Source organism: Chiloscyllium plagiosum, unplaced genomic scaffold, assembly GCF_037043375.1.
Source record: "Chiloscyllium plagiosum isolate Xiang-an unplaced genomic scaffold, Cpla_swu_hap1 HiC_scaffold_16, whole genome shotgun sequence".
Lineage (NCBI taxonomy): Eukaryota > Metazoa > Chordata > Chondrichthyes > Orectolobiformes > Hemiscylliidae > Chiloscyllium > Chiloscyllium plagiosum.
Genome location: NW_028270154.1, coordinates 42,974,937 through 42,992,690, shown reverse-complemented (window position 1 = coordinate 42,992,690; position 17,754 = coordinate 42,974,937). Strand labels below are relative to the sequence as shown.

The window sequence follows — 17,754 nt, the reverse complement described above, 5'->3', positions numbered from 1 at the left end:
GTATAGATTAGCTCCAAGAACATTCTATCAGAATTTCAATTATTCAGGAAAGAAGAACCTTCACTTTGCAGATCAACATGCCATACATACTCGAGTAATAGATTTTTTTTAGACTACCTTTTAAGGTTACATATAGCGCCTTGATTATTACATGGATTCTACTTTTGAAGGGCTGAAATTTCTGCCCATCAAAATTCATACTGTATCATTAGCAGAAGCCGATTGATCTCTAAATGAATAAAGAAATAAACACAAATTATTGTAATTATCAGATGAAGACAATAGAAACAAAATTACCAGCAGTAATTATTCAGTCCACTTTATCTTTTTATTTCTTGTTATTCTCTTTTTTTTTACAAAAAAACCCTTCACTTTGAGAAGTAATGACATCATCTATACAGCTGAGGGCGAGATCGGACTGGGCTGGAGTCCCAGAGCGGAGCAGAACAGCTGGAAAACTGGACACCCAGACAGTGCAGGACAGCCGGCAGACTGGACACTCAGAATTGAGCAGGACGGCCACAGACAAGATACCCGGAACAAAATGGGACCGCCATACAAAAGTGAATACTAATTATAGTGCTCGTTCGATACTGAAGTTAGGAAATCCGGAGCCTGATGTTGGTGTGAATTGTGTGAAGAATTAGGGTCAACTTTCACGAGATAATTGGAACATTCCGGATTTCTTTGGCCAAAAATAAGGGATTGACTTTTACATGAGATTGACTTTTACTCGAGTATATATGGTAGCTGATGAAAATAATGCTATCGACCAGGCCAGACTCCCTGAAAACATTTCAAGATGAGTCGCCAAGACCAGAACTTTGCTAGTTGTTTTAAGCAGGTGTATATGGGATATTCCAGGAATGATGCAGCTGGTCTCCACGTAGTTTTAAACAAAAAATAATTTATTTACAAGATTACCGAATGAAACACAAACAAAAAGAGAACAGAATATCGAATAACTTAACCTATCCAAAAACCTAACAGATTATCCCAACTCAACGATGCTGTTCCAAATACTTGCAACAATTCCCATTAACATTCCTTGACACAAAAGGTAAAATCAAACACTGTTTTACACGGGAGTGAGAGAGAGAGATTCAGCATGGAATACCTTCTATGTCGCTGTTTCCTGGACGAGCAGCCTCAAAACTGACTTCGTAAACAACCAGACTGCTAAAACCAAACCAGAGAAAAACTGAGCTGAGAGAACTAGCCACTCCCCTTTCATTGTACAAGTTTTTTAATTTGAAAGCTTTTTTTTCCAGGGGCAGTATCCGTTAGTCATAATCAAATTGGCCCTAAAACCCTTCAAACCTAGCCTTTTCAGAATCGCTGCTTTTACGACTTCTCTGGACAAAAAAACTAAGCACAGTATAACCTTGTTAAAGGAGCACATCGTCAGACCTCCCCCTTAAAAAATATATGAACCATCAGTATCCAAAAATGGCTTCATTTTGAAACCTCTTAATCTTAAATTGTTAGTACACTGCAACACACTTACACAATAATCATGCAAACATGCACTGCTACAATTTGTTTCAGTCTGTTTTACACCAAATGCCTCCATTTCTCATTCAAGTCTCGACAATGCATCGGCAATCACATTTTCATCGTCCTGTCATGTGCACAATTTTCAAATTTAATGACTGTAACAACAAGCTCCATCTAAACATTCTGGAATTTAAATTTAAATTTCTCCACAAATTTCAACGGATTATGATCAATGTATATGATTTTCTCAGGTACATTACTCGTAACATAAACATTGTAACGCCAACACCAAGCTTAAAAGTCTCCTTCTCAACTGTCGAATATTTCTGCTGATCAATGTTCAGTTTTCTGGAGAAATACCCAGTAGGTCTTTATATTTTCTCATCGTCTTCTTGTAAGATCACAGCACCGACACCCACACCGCTTGTATCGATAGCCACCTTGAATGGATTTGCACCTTGAAAGGTGTTTGCCACCTTGAAAGGTTTGAAAGCCACCTTGAAAGGTGTTTGCTAATACTGGGGCACTGGTTAACACAGCTTTCAGGCTGTCAAATGCTTTCTGACAGTCCGTTGTCCACTAAAAGCCCTGCCTTTCTTTCGCAATTCAGCGAGTGGAGCAGCCACACTGCTAAAATTTGGTATGAATCTTTGATAAAATCCACTCAATCCCAGGAATCGTAGTACTACTCTTTTTGTCGATGGAGAGTTTCCCACACCAATTACCTTTGTTTTTGCTTTAAGTAGGTCCATGTCCAATATGCTGAAAATGTATTGCTTGAAAAGCGCAGCAGGTCAGGCAGTATCCAGGGAACAGGAGAATCGACGTTTCGGGCATAAGCCCTTCTTCAGGCCTGAAGAAGGGCTTATGCCCGAAACGTCGATTCTCCTGTTCCCTGGATGCTGCCTGACCTGCTGTGCTTTTCCAGCAACACATTTTCAGCTCTGATCTCCAGCATCTGCAGTCCTCACTTTCTCCCATGTCCAATATGGCCCAGGAAAGTGACTTGGGCTTTGGGAAGTTCACTTTTAGCCAGTTTTGTCACCAAACCTGCCATCCAAAGTCGATTGAACAAGTTTGATAAATGTTGCAATTGTTCTTTCCATGTGTGACACAAAATCACCAGGTTATCTATATATAGGATGTAATTGGGTAATCTGGTAATGACCTTATTGGTTAGTCTCTGAATTGTGACTGGCACATTTTTCATACCAACCTGCATGACTTTAAACTGATGCAGTCCATTTGGTGTTACAAAAGCCAAAATTGTCTTTGCTGTTTCGGACAAAGGTACCTGCCAGTATCCTCCGAGCAAATCCAACTTAGAAATACAAGTTGCTTGTCCCACCTTTTCAATACAATCTTCGAAACACAGAATCGCATATGCATAAGTCTTTGTAACTGCATTGACTTTGCGATATTCCACACGTAATTGTTGGGTACCAAGTGGTTTTGGCGCCATTACTGTGAGTGAGCTCTAGTCACTGTAACTCACTTCGATTATGCCATCTTGAGGCAGGTTTCTTTTGAACCTGTGTCGACTTCAGAGGGTTATGCCTGTAAGAACGCTGCTTAATCGGAACAGCATCTCCATCATCTACATCATGCATAATTTGACTGGTACTTCCCAGCTTATTTTGACATATCTCCCCATGTAACAGTAATAACTCTGAGGTAACTCAATAATTTATCCCAATCATTGTCCAATTTAATTTTGGGAATGTCCAATTCAGAATCCTTTGAACTTGATTCTTCACACTCTCATAACCAAAAACACAGTCTCCTTCTGCTATCCTTCTGCTTTCCTTCTCTGTCAAAATACCTTTTTGATCATATTCACATGACATACCCTGTGAGATTTCTTTCTGTCTGGAGTTCTTATCAAACAGTTCACTTTACTCAATTTCCTTTTGACTTGATATGGTCCACTAAACCTTGCTTTTAAAGGTTAACCCATCACTGGAAGGAACACTAACACCTTATCTCCGATAGCAAAATTGAGAGTTTTTGATTTCTTCTCCAATTCCTGTTAAATTGTATGCTGTGATACTTTTAAATGCTGTCTAGCCAACTCCTCTGCTTTATTTAATCGTTCCCGGACATGTGACAGATAGTCCAAATATGTGGTCTCTGAATTATGACTTACCAATTTCTCCTTAATCAATTTTAGTGGTCCTCTCACTTCTTGCCCAAAAATTAATTCAAATGGACTGAATTTGGTTGATTCATTTTGTGCATCTCAGATTGCAAACAGTACAAAAATAATTCTCTTATTCCATGATCTGGACAGCGTTGACTATAAACCCTCAATGTTTAATGTTTGATTCCACCTTCCTAATGCTCCCTGCATTTCTGGATGGTATGCAGTATATTTGAATTGTTTTATTCCTAAGCAGTCCACAACTTTGTTGAATAATTTTGATATGAAGTTTGACTGTCAATCTGATTATATCTCTGTGGGTGTAGTCCATTTGAAAATTTGAGTACTTCCTCTACAATCTTTTTAGCTGTGATATTGCGTAATGGCATGGCCTCTAGAAATCTAGTGGACACATCCATTATTGTAAACAAATACTGATTCCCACTTTTTGTTTTAGGTAGGGGTCCTACACAGTCATTTAAGACTCTTGTAAAAGGTTCCTCAAATGCAGGAATAGCTATTAAAGGTGCGGGTTTTATTAGGACGTGTTTTTTTCAATTACCTGACATATATGACATGTCTAGCAAAATTCAACTATATCCTTATGCAGTCCAGGCCAGTAAAAATGTTTTTGTATTTTAGCTTGGGTTTTTTTCACTCCTAAATGAACCCCTAGTGAACACTAAAGCACTACTTGCAACACCATTCTGTTACCCACTGGCAATACAACTTGTGAATTTCTGCCCATTTCTCATCTGCCTGAATATGTGATGGTCTCCATTTCTTCATTAAGGCATCATTTTTAAGGTAATAGCATTCAGGGATACCTTCGGATTCTTTTTCTGTGTATGCCTTTTGATACAATTGCTTTAAATTTCCATCTTTCCGCTGTAAATTCAGTTAATTTATCTGAGCTAAAGGTGCCTGCTTTGTCATCTATATGCTGCTGGTTTGTGTCAACCACCTGATCAAACAGCGTCTATGCTAATTCCACTTCAACTTTCTTTTCTATACTTTTTGATCTCACCTGTTTCAACTGCTGACTTTGTGATGTTACCACACAGTCTGGAAAAATCACAGGATATGTGTCCTGCAGTAGTTCAGTTGTCTGATTTTCCACTGGATTTTCAACCACTGTAGGCAGCACTCCTACCTATGAACCAGCTATATCATGAGCAAATTGTATTCCTGGAGCTGAGAATTTGTCGAGTACTCCTACCACGACTTTTCCACTCTTCACTGGACACTCTAACTCTACATAATTGAGTGCTTCTTGCCTCACCATGAATTCCTGTTACTAGTACCTTTCTGGCAGTACTCCTTCTGAGGTACATATCCCCTCATCTTTCAACATCACAGATTGAGAGGATCCTGTATCTTTTAATATGTAACCTTGTTAGCTGCTGTTCCTGGCCTACAAGAGTAAACTTTACCTTCGCAGATACATGGTTTAGGAAGATCTGGCACTTCCTTCTTAACTAAATTCCGATCAGGTTGTACATTCTGATCAGTTTTCTAGCCTCCACTGTGCTATTGTTACCATTCTAACAAAATTCACTCGCTTATCCTGTTTTCCTGCATCTGGCTTCGCAGTGCTTTACCTAATCCACCAACAGGTGATTTCATGTGGCTTACTTTATTACAGTGAAAATGCTGGAGCTTTTTAACTTCTCTTTCCCATTCAAGGGTTTTCTTTTTACTCTGTGGTAAGTTATCCTTATGATCTTCACTGAGATTTACCTTTCCCTTACCATGTGAGGACTTTTCTTTTCCCCAATTTCTATCCTTCTATCCAATTGATTTTGGAAGCCAAACTTTAACTTATGGACCAACTCATAATCACCAGCCATTTCAGATGCTAATCGTGCTGTTTTAACTCTCTGCTCTTCCACAGAAGTTCTCGCTACTTCAGGAAGTGAATTTTGAAATCCTTCAAAATAATCATCCCAGGTTTGCTCTATTTTTAATGTCCTTATCCACCTATCAAAATTACTTTGATTGATCCTTTCAAACTCAACGTAGGTTTGGCCAGAGTCCATCCTTAGATTCCTGAAGTATTGTCAGTAGGCTTCTGACACAAGCTCATATGCACTTAAGTTAGCTTTCTTCACCACCTCATACACCCCAGATACCTCCTCTGATAGCGATGCAAATACCTGACTATCTCTGCCTACAGGTTTTGTTTAGATCAACAAAACCCACATGGTCATTGACCACTACATTTGTTTAGCCACCTTTTAATAGAACATAGAACATTACAATGCAGGACAGGCCCTTTGGCCCTCGATGTTGTACTGACCTGTCATACCAATCTGAAGCCCATCTAACCTACACTATTCAATCTTCATCCGTATGTTTATCCAATGACCGTTTAAATGCCCTTAAGGTTGGTGAGTCTACTACTGTTGCAGACAGGACTTTCCACACCCCTCCTACTCTCTGAATAAAGAAACTACCTCTGACATCTGACCTATATATATCACTCCTCAATTTAAAGCTATGTCCCCTTGTACTCGCCATCACTATCCAAGGAAAAATGCTCTCACCCTATCTAATCCTCTGATTATCTTATTTGTCTCGATTAAGTCACCTTTCAATCATCTTCTCTCTAACAAAAACAGCCTCAAGTCCCTCAGCTTTTCCTTATAAGACCTTCTCTCCATTCCAGGCAACATCTAAGTAAATCTCCTCTGAACCCAACCCAACGCTTCCACATTCTACCTATAATGCGGTGACCAGAAATGTACGCAATATTCCAAGTGCGGTCGCACCAGAGTTTTGTACAGCTGCAACATGACCTCATGGCTCCAAAACTCAATCCCTCTGCCAATAAAAGCTAACACACTAAGTCTGCTTAACAACTCTATCAGTCTGGGTGGATACTTTCAGGGATCTATGTACATGGACATCGAGAGCTCTCTGCTCATGTACACTACCAAGAATCTTACCATTAGCTCAGTACTCTTTAATCCTGTTGCACCTTGCAAAGTGAATCACCTCACACTTTTCTGCATTAAACTCCATTTGCCACCTCTCATCCAGCTCTGCATCTTACCTATGTCCCTCTGTAACCTGCAATGTCCTTCGACACTATTCACAACTCTGCCTACCTTTGTGTCATCTGCAAATTTACTAACCCATCCTTCTATGTCCCCATCCTTCTATGCCCTCATCCAGGTCATTTATAAAAATGACAAACAACAGTGGCCCCAAACAGACACCACTAATAACTGAACTCCAGGATGAACATTTCCCATCAACCACCACCCTCTTTCTTTCAGCTAGCCAATTTCTGATCCAAACCGCTAAATCACCCTTAATGCCACACCTCCATACTTTTTGCAATAGCCTACTGTGGGGAACGTTATCAAACACCTTAATGAAATCCATATATACCACATCAACCACTTTACCCTCAACTACCTGTTTGGTCACCTTCTCAAAGAACTCAAGGTTTGTGAGGCATGACCCACCCTTCACAAAACCATGTTGACTATCCCTAATCAACATATTCCTTTCTAGATGATTATAAATCATATGTTTTTTTCACCTTTTCTAACACTTTACCCACAACTGAAGTAAGGCTCACTGGTCTATAATTACCAGGGTTGTCTCTATTCACCTTCTTGAACAAGGGGACAACATTTACTATTCTCCAGTCTACTGGTACTATTCCTGTAGACAATTACTACATAAAGATCAAAGCCAAAGTTTCTGCAATCTCCTCCCTGGCTTCCCAGAGAATCAGAGGATAAATTCCATTTAGCCCAGGGGACTTATCAATTTTCACACTTACCAGAATTGCTAAAACCTCCTCCTTGTGAGCCTCAATTCCATCTGGTCTAGTACCCTGTATCTCAGCATTCTCCTTGAATTTCCAATGTGAATACTGACAAAAAAATATTCATTTAGTGTTTCCCCATCTCCTCGAACTTCATGCACAACTTCCCACTATTGTTCAAATGAGATGAGAAAGGTTTTCACGTCCTTCTCATCAAATTTAGGCAATGCTTGAATATATTTAAACAGTTTATCACCAGGCCTTTGGCTACCTTGGGTTTGCTCATCCTCACTAAGTTTACCTTAAGCCTTCATCTCCATCGTTTCAAGCTGACTTTCCTGTCACATGCCAATTTCTGAAGTTCAAACTCTCTCTTTCTTCCTTTTCTCTCTCATCTCTCTCTGTTTTTAAATGTAATTCAAACCATTTCATTCCTTGTCTTTTGCCTCTAAGTCAAGCTGCTTCAATTTCAATTGAACTTTAGCCATCTCAAATGTTTCTGATGGTGTTTCCTGCCCTGCAAATGTTATTGCTGAGCTATTGATGTAATTATCTCAACTTTCCTCACAGCAGGAGGCAGCTCCAGCTCTGTTTGTCTGCTAATTCCAACACTTTGGCCTTAATCACCTTTTGCAAAACCCTCAAAGTCACTTCTTCCACCCAGAAAACTCTTAGTGAGTGAGAGAACCATTGCTATCCCAAGCACTGCTTAAACCAACCAAAATCAACAACCAGAACAAAAGTCACTAGCACCTGGCACTCTCAGCCTTTGAGTCAAGCAACCCTAATCCCAATTTGGAACTATAGAACAAATCCCGCAAACAGCCCCCAGTTTGTTATGGACTATGCCAGATCCCCTCAAGATATTTCAAGACTGACCCTAACTTTGCTTGTTGTTTTAAGCACGTGTAAAGCAGATATTCCAGGAGTGATGCAGCTCATCAAGCCACCTAGTGTTAAACAAAACAGAATTTATTTACAAGATTTCCGAATGAAACAAACAAAACAGAGCAGAATATAGAATAACTTAACTCTGAAAACCCAACAGATTACACAAACTTAATGATGCTGTTTCAAATACTTGCAACAATCCCCATAAACACCCCTTTGCACAAAAGATAAAATTAAACACAAGATCTTATAGGAGGGGGAGAGAGAGCTGGCAGAGAGATTCAGCATGGAACACCTTCTTCCATGTAGCTATTTCTTGGACCAGCACTCAAAACAGACTGACTGCTTTCAGCGAACAGCCAGACTGGTAGAAACAAACCAAACCAAACCAGTGAAAAGCTGAGCTGGGAGAACTGTCCACTCCCCTTTCATTGTACAAGTGTGTTTTTTAATCTTGGCAGCCTTTTGCCTGATGTAGTATCTGTCAGCTGTAATCAAACTGACCTTAAAACTCTTCAAACTTTATGATCTCTCTGGGGGGAAAAAAGTCAAGGATAGAATAGCCTTGTTAAAGGAGTAACATCATCATAGTGGAGACAGTCAATCATCATATTGCTTTGGGGCAAAAAAAATTGAGAAGAATAAAATCCTCCAATACTTCTCACGATAACCACAATGTTAACATTTTCCAATTTTTAGAAGATCAGCTTAAGATCTGAGTCAACATCAAGATACACAGGCTTGAGTTCATTTCATACCCTCAACAGCCAACTGAAACAATTATTCAATTCATAGGCAGATGTTGAAGCGAAGTTACCGAAAATGTTTTCACAAAAGGTCACCTAGCTGAAAGACTTATGGAACTGGTCACCGCCTCTATGTCTATTAAAACTTTGCAAAAAACACTTCTGGACAAACCTAAAGATTATGCCATGACACACCGATGGAAGCATTTAAGACCATAAAATATAGAAGCAGGAATTATGTCATTTAGCCCATTGAATCTGCTCTGCCATTCAAACTTGGCTGATAAGTTTCTCAACTCCATTCTCCTGCTTTCTCACCACAACCCTTGATCCCCTTGATACACAAGAACCTATGTATCTAAGTCTTACATATACTCAGTGACCTGGCCTCCGGACCTCTTCAGCAGTGAATTCCATGGATTCGCCACTCTCTGGCTGAAGAAGCTTTTCCTTATCTCCATTCTAAAAGATCTTCCCTTTACTCTAAGGCAGTGCCCTCGGGTTCTAGTCTCTCCTACCGATGAAAACATCTTCCCAACATCTGTTCTGTCCAGGCCATTCAGTATTCTGTATGTTTTAATTAGATCCCTCTTCATCTTTCTAAACTCCTTTGAACATAAACTCAGAATCCTCAAATGTTAAGCCTTTCATTCCTGGGACCATTTTTGTGAACCTCCTTTGAACGCGTTCCAGGGCCTGAGAGGTGGGGTCCAAAACTGCACACAATACTCCAAATGTCATCAGACCAGAGCCTCATAGAGTCTCCGAAGTACATCCCAGATTTTATATTCATGTCTTCTCAAAGTAAATGCCATTATTGCATTTGCCTTCCTAACTAGTGACTCAACCTGCAAGTTTACCTTCAGAGAATCATGAACTAGAACTTCCAAGCCTCTGCACTGCAGACTTCTGAATTTTCTCCTCATTTAGAAAATAGTCCATGCCTCTACTCTTCCTATCAAAGTGGATAACCTCACACGTTCCCTCGTTGTATTCCATCTGCCACTTCTTTGCCCATTCTCCTAACCTGTCCAAATCCTTCTACAGCCTCTCCGCCTCCTCAATGCCATCTGTCCATCTACCTATTTTCGTATCATCACCAAACTTAGCCAACATAGCTCAGTTCCTTCATCTAGGTTGTTAATGTATGAAGTGAAAAATTGTGGTCCCAACACTGTGCCTTGTGAACATCACTTGTCACTGGCTGCCATTCTGAGAATGATCCTTTGATCTCTACTCTCTTCTGCCTGATAGCCAAGCTTCTATCCATGCTAGTACCTTTCCTGTAATACCGAGGGCCCTTATCTTACTCAGTAGCCTCCCTGTTCGGCACCTTGTCAAAGGCCTTCTTGAAGTCCAATTAGATAACATCCATTGGCTGTCATTTGTTCCTGGGTCAAATGGTGTAGAATTGAATTGAGGAACTGCAATGGTAAAAAGAGAAACCAGAGCTGGAGTTATGCACAAGCCTCCAAATAATAGCCAGGAGCTGGGGTGCAAGATACACCAGGAGATAGAAAGGATGTGGTCATGGGGGGTTTCAATACACAGGTAGAAAATCAGGTGGAAAGTCGATTGCAAGAAAAGACTAAAGCAATTGTAGAAGGACTGCAGTATCTACAGGTGGTTGAGTCTGCAACAACTATTGCAGCTTTTAACAGTCAGTAAAATAGCAGGATCTTGAATGGGAAGTGAATTTTCTTGCCCATTGAAACATCTTGTCATATTAAAGCTATGTTCTACAACAGGATATTGGGGTAAAATATGCAGGAATTCAAAGCACTGAGATAAATCTAAACTGCAATGCTCTACAGTGGCATGAGAGGAAGGGCCATTCAAGAAATAATGTCAGAGATATTTCTAAATGCTCAGGCAGTTCTGTCATTTTGCTTCTTTAATTCAACGCCAAGAGAAAGGCAAAAGCTCAAGCGGGAGAATCTCTCGCGGATACAGGTCCAATGCTGGTCGGAGGAGGCAGAGGATCAACTCCGGTGCTGAATGGAATCATCTGATTGGGCCATGTTCAAACAGTCCGCAGGTACCTTGGATGAGTATGCCACCACCAACACAGACTTTATCAACATGTGTGTGGAGGACTGCCTACCGAGGAAGTCAATCCGTGTGTTCCCCACCAGGAAACCCTGGATGAATCAGGACATACAGAACCTGCTAAAAACCAGGTGTGAGGCCTTCAGATTAGGAGGCCCACTCAAATATAAGGTATGACCTTCGCAGAAACAATTGAAACAACCAAGGACCAATACCGATCCAAACTAGAGACCCAAACAGACACCCGGCAACTATGGCAAGGACTGAATGACATCACAGGTTCTAAAAAGAGACAGTGCAAGATAGCAGACGATGATATATCCCTCTCAGATTGTCTCAATGCCTTCTATGCTCGATTTGAGCAGAGTTACGGTGGACAGGTAACACCCATTTCAACAAGTCCTGACGAACCTATCCCAACCGTCACTGCATAAGAAGTCAGATCAGTTTTCCTTCATCTGAATCGAAGGAAAGCGATGGGACCAGACAGAGTACCAAGCCATGCACTTAGACCATGCACAGATCAACTGGCCGAGATCTTCTCGGACATCTTCAACCTCTCCCTGCAGCAGGCCACTGTCCCTGCCTGTTTCAAGAGGGCCAACATCATCCCTGTGCCTAAGAAGGTTCATGCACCATATCTCAATGACTACCATCCAGTGGCCCTAACTTCGGTGATCATGAAGTGCTTTGAAAGGCTGGTCATGCCATTGATCGACTCCACTACTTTTGACCCACCCCTATTTTTCTATCAGACCAACAGATCCATGTTAGATGCCATATCACTTGCCCTTCACTCCTCCCTTAAACACCTTGACACCAAGAACAGCTATTTAAGAATCGTATTCATTGACTACAGTTAAGCCATAAACGCTATTATCCCCTCGAGAGTGATTACTAAACTTAGTGATCTCGGACTAAGCCCCACTCTCTGCAACTGGATGCTCAGTTTCCTGATCCACAGGCCACAATCAGTGAAGATTGGGGGCAATATTTCATCCTCACTAACACTCAACACTAGAGCCCCCCAGGAGTGCGTACTCAGCCCCCTACTGTACTCACTGTATACCCATGACTGCAGCTAAGGAAATTTGGTATGACGGTGAATACCCTTGCCAACTTGTATAGGTGCGTCATCGAGAGCATTCTGTCTGGATGTATCATTACCTGGTATGGCAACTGTACCATTCAAGATCGGTGACGGTTACAGAGTGTGGTGAACTCGGCGTGGACAATCACAAAGGCCAACCTCTCATCGAAAGAATCCATCTACCAGGCCCACAGTCAAGGAAAGGCCTCCAGCATTCTTAAAGATCCATTCCACCCTGGCAATGTTTTCCTACAACCTCTACCATTGAGGAGAAGGTACAGAAGCCTGAACACACTCACCAGCCAGTTTCAAAACAGTTTCTACCCTACTGTTGTTAGAATATTGAATGGACTCACAAACTCTTAGCATTCACCTGTAACTTTTTTTTTTGGATTTTGCCACTGTTTATCTCTTATTTACTTATCTATTTAACTATGTGATCTGCTGTATTGATCTCAAGACAAAGCTTTTCACTGTGCCTCGGTACACGTGACCATAAATTCAATTCAATTTAATTGTGCGATGTCATAGAAAGGAGAAAGTGAGGTCTGCAGATGCTGGAGATCAAAGTTGAAACTTTATTGCTGGAACTTGTTATTTGGTGTAAATGCCACCTAGTGGTGGAAATCTGCTCTATTTCTTAAGGAAATTAAAAAGCACACATAAAGTAATAGCAATATAATGCAGAGGTTATATGCATCAGTTTATTTACAGCATAAATCACTTAAATAATAATGCAACTTTGCCTTAAATAAAACTTATTGGCAGAGAGCCTTCTCATTCACACTCAACTGACAACACAGATATCGCTAAAATCACCATAATACAGTAAACTTCTGTTATTTCAGGTATATAATTTTTACCAGTTTATCAAGAATGCTAGTTCATAAGGTGCTGGTTAAAACAAAGTTTGCTGCAGTCCCAAAGGCATCAATACACTGAAAAACAAGTAATATAGCAACAAGAAGGAAAGATAAAAGGACAGAATTTCAACTAAGTAAAACTAAGCTCTGCACTCAACTTCAATAAGAAGATACTTGACCAAAGGGAGAAGGCAAATATTTAATTATAGATTGTACAGCAAATGACAAAAACATATGCTCCTTTATTTTGCAGATTAAGCAATAAATAATCCAAAGAAAGAGATACCTGAAAATTTTAGTTGCGATCTGCAAGGAAGGTCTTTGCAGCATCAATACATCTGATCTTTCTGGGGATGACAGAAATTATCCACGGCAGAATCTGTACAGCATACAAGGCCAGCTCACATACAAGTTAACTTGCAGCCATGCAGATGGAAAAGTGTACTGATGACTCTGTCAGATGCCACAGCAACAGACATGAGTGTAAATTCTCCAAAGAGGCTAATCAAATTGATAATTGCTTCAACTCCAATAAAACCTTGAGGAAATATCCTCTGAGCAAGAAAGCATAGTTGTAGTCCAACGTTAAATATGTGCTTGGTGCAGCACTACTGCTATGTTGCCAAAGTGCGCCAGATCAAAATATCTGATCTAAATGTGGGTTTATTGCACTAATCGAAAATTGTCCAGCTTTTCTTCACATCTGCAAAGCATGTGGCACCAAAAGCCATTGAGCACATTTGGTTTCAAAAGCTAACCAGACCCCAGAACAAGACACAGATCACCAATAAGTTGGTTTCTCACCAGTGTAATCACAATTGATTAGATTCAAACACGAGCCACTATGGTAGAATATTAAAAAGATGACGGGATCAAATCAGACAACAATCTCAAACAGATGTATCCTGACTGCTTCAATACACTTGGCAATTTTAAGGGTCATGCAATGTGGCATCTCAGTAATAGTGCAACCATATTTCTCAATCTTCCAAGAAGGTATATTCAGGAGAAGAATCAAATGGAAATGAACAAAATGGAGAAGTGACCACTATCTCAAGCAATACCAATGCTCAGAAGGCATATGTTTTTGGCCTTTCCTCATCCAAACGCCCAACCGTTTTGAGACACTGGATATTTTTCTTCAATTGCAGAGAAGAATGAAAGAGGTGCACGATCAATGAAAAGGTAGAAAACTACCACAACTATGCACAGGACAGAGATTGTGATTCCAACATCCAGTCACAAATACCTGAATACAATAAAAGGTTTCTAAAATATACAAGCAGCCCAGATGTATAAAGCTATTACTAATCATGGTGCTCTAGTCTGGGTGAAGAGGAGCCAGCTGTGGCCAATATTCAACACAGCAATTTTGCACAGGTAGAATGAGGAAGAAAAATCCAATGTTGACGATTATGAAATAACCCCAAATGATGGTAACCATGCAAGTCAAACAACAGACATGAATAATATATACCTCTTCAGATAGGTATACAAACACCAAATCAAGACAAATTGATAAGTCTCCAAATATACTGAAGTTTGAATCATTAATCTTGTTAACTTTGCATAAGCATCAAATTGATAACATATGCCTATTGTTATGTTCCCAGTTGATGTTAAGACAAGACGGGTCAGATCCCAAACTGACATGTGGCTTGATAGATTGTATTTTGCTTTTTTAAAATTAATTTAACAATATGGTCATTCATTGAAACATAAGCATCCAATGGTGCAGATTTGGTTTGAACATTAAACAGAATTTTGTTATGTAAAAGAAATGAAGGTAGAATAGGATCTATTCACATGTAACACAAATTTGAATACACAAAGCACATGGCAAAAATACAATCCCAAATATTCCCAACTCTATCATTTTACAGTACTCAAATTGCAGAGCGAGAGTTCCCATCTCTATAACATCTAGAAGGTTGACTTAACTATTTCTTTCAATTCCTGGTCTCACAATTACCATATTTTATGCAAGTCCTTCTGTATCCTTTGTATATGTTCTCAATAAAACATTCACTATAATATTTCTCCAGATACGTTAACAGTAGGAGAATTGTGTTCCACCAAATTCTTGTCCAGAAATGCTTCTAAGAATACCAAAAGATTATAATCTGTATAAACAACAGTATTTTCCACATTGTTGCTAATGTATATTTCAAAATTATCTAAAGCTAACACAAGAACTCAATGACTCTTTAACTAAAGAATATCTCTGGTGACAAGCCGTCAGTTTTTTGAAAAATATTTGACAGGTGATTCAATCCTCATCATCTTTCAGTAAAACAGCCTCCACACAGATGTCATCAACAGCTTATTCCAATAGCTTTCCAAAATTAAACATGGCTAACATTGGTGCAGTTATCAACAGAGCTTTCAAGTTTTCAAAGACACTTCGACATTGGTGTCCATTCAGATTTTCTGCCTACCTTCAACAAGGTAATTACAGGTGCAATAACAGTGCTGATGTTTGGAATAAGTTTATGGTAAAATTCACTTTATCTAACATAATGTAAAATTTTGTATGTTGCCCAAGGCATGGGAAAAATCAAAATCGCTTGTACTTTCACCTCTCTAGGTGTAACTTGTCATTGTCCAGCTGTGTGGTCCAAATAAGTCACTTTTGCACTGGCAAATTCACCCATATCCAGATTTACAACCAAATTGACTTTTTGTAGCCAATCAAACAGTTCAGTGAAGTGGTGTATCATATTTCCAGGTTTGGCTAAAAACAGCCAAATTGTTAATATAAATACCAGTTATATAACCCCTCAGTGACATTATGGTTAATCATTGGAATGTGGCTGGTGTATTTCCCATTCCAAACAGTATGACTTTGCATTTACTGACACTAATTTTTATTAATGTTAATTGCCAATATCCTTCTAGTAAGTTGTTACTGGTGGCAAATCATGCAAGTGAATTCATTAAATGCAGCCCTCCAATCTTGGAATAGGATATGAATTATCTTTTGTCACCACATTGACTTTGCAATTATTAATACCGAAATTTTGTAACATATCCGGTTTTGGCATGATCATGAAAAGTGAGCTCCAGCTACTATGACAATTCAATAATGTCATTGACCATCATAAACTCAATCTTTTCCCTCAGTTGAGCTAAAGTCTCTTGACAGAGATTGTGCAGGTGTTGCTTTATAGGTAATGTATATCCAACATTCACATCATGAACTGACAAAATCTTTTTCCTAGCCAATTCTCATATAGTGATTTATAATTCTGTAATAGCCTTCATAAGTCGCCTTGATAATTTTCAGGAAGAAAAAATATGATGCTACAGGACCTCTGAATTATCAAGGAGGAGAAAGTGAGGTCTGCAGATGCTGGAGATCAGAGCTGAAAATGTGTTGCTGGAAAAGCGCAGCAGGTCAGGCAGCATCCACGGAACAGGAGAATCGACGTTTCAGGCATAAGTCCTTCTTCAGGAATGAGGAAAGTTTGTCCAGCAGGCTAAGATAAAAGGTAGGGAGGAGGGACTAGGGGGAGGGGTGTTGGAAATGCGATAGGTAGGAAGAGGTCAAGGTGAGGGTGATAGGTCAGACTAGGGTGGGGGCGGAGAAGTCAGGGAGAAGATTGCAGGTTAGGAAGGCAGTGCTGAGTTCGATGGATTTGACTGAGACAAGGTGGGGGGAGGGGAAATGAGGAAACTGATGAAATCTGAGTTCATCCCTTGTGATTGGAGGGTTCCTAGGCGGAAGATGAGGCACTCTTCCTCCAACCGTCGTGTTGTTGTGGTCTGGCAATGGAGGAGTCCAAAGACCTGCATATCCTTGGTGGAGTGGGAGGGGGAGTTGAAGTGTTGAGCCACAGGGTGGTTGGGTTGGTTGGTCCGGGTGTCCCAGAGGTGTTCTCTGAAACGCTCCGCAAGTAGGCGGCCTGTCTCCCCAATATAGAGGAGGCCACATCGGGTGCAGAGGATGCAATAGATGATGTGTGTGTGTGGAGGTGCAAGTGAATCTGTGGCGGATATGGAAGTTTCCTTTGGGGCCTTGGAGGGAGGTGAGGGGGGAGGTGTGGACGCAAGTCTTGCACCTCCTGCGGTTGCAGGGAAAGGTGCCGGGAGTGGAGGTTGGGTTGGTGGGGAGTGTGGATCTGACGATGGAGTCACGGAGGGAGTAGTCTTTACGGAGTGCTGATAGGGGAGGGGAGGGAAATATATCCTTGGTGGTGGGGTCCGTTTGGAGGTGGCGGAAATGACGGCAGATGAAGCGCTGTACATGGAGATTGGTGGGGTGGTAGGTGAGGACCAGTGGGGTTCTGTCCTGGTGGCAGAGGGGCGGGGCTCAAGGGCGGAGGAGCGGGAAGTGGAAGAGATTCATTGGAGGGCATCGTCGACCACGTCGGGGGGGAAATTGTGGTCCTTGAAGAAGGAGGCCATCTGGGTTGTACGTTTTTGGAACTGGTCCTCCTGGGAGCAGATGCGGCGGAGACGAAGGAATTGGGAGAATGGGATGGCGTTTTTACAGGGGGCAGGGCGGGAGGAGGTGTAGTCCAGGTAGCTGTGGGAGTCGGTCGGTTTGTAGTAGATGTCCGTGTTGATTCGGTCGCCTGAGATAGAAATAGAAAGGTCGAGGAAGGGGAGGGAGGAATCTGAGACTGTCCAGGTGAATTTGAGGTCGGGGTGGAAGGTGTTGGTGAAGTGGATGAACTGTTCAACCTCCTCGTGGG

General features: G+C 40.8%; 1 long non-coding RNA gene across 1 annotated transcript in view; it reads left to right on the top strand.

Annotated features, from left to right (window-relative positions):
• Positions 1-16,157, top strand: part of LOC148147529 (uncharacterized) — a 34,195-nt gene extending 18,038 nt beyond the window's left edge. Inside the window, exons 2-3 of the long non-coding RNA XR_015759736.1 lie at positions 382-563; positions 13,311-16,157. This is a non-coding gene — a long non-coding RNA (uncharacterized LOC148147529). The remainder of the gene's footprint in view (positions 1-381; positions 564-13,310) is intronic.
• The last annotated feature ends 1,597 nt before the right edge of the window (positions 16,158-17,754 follow it).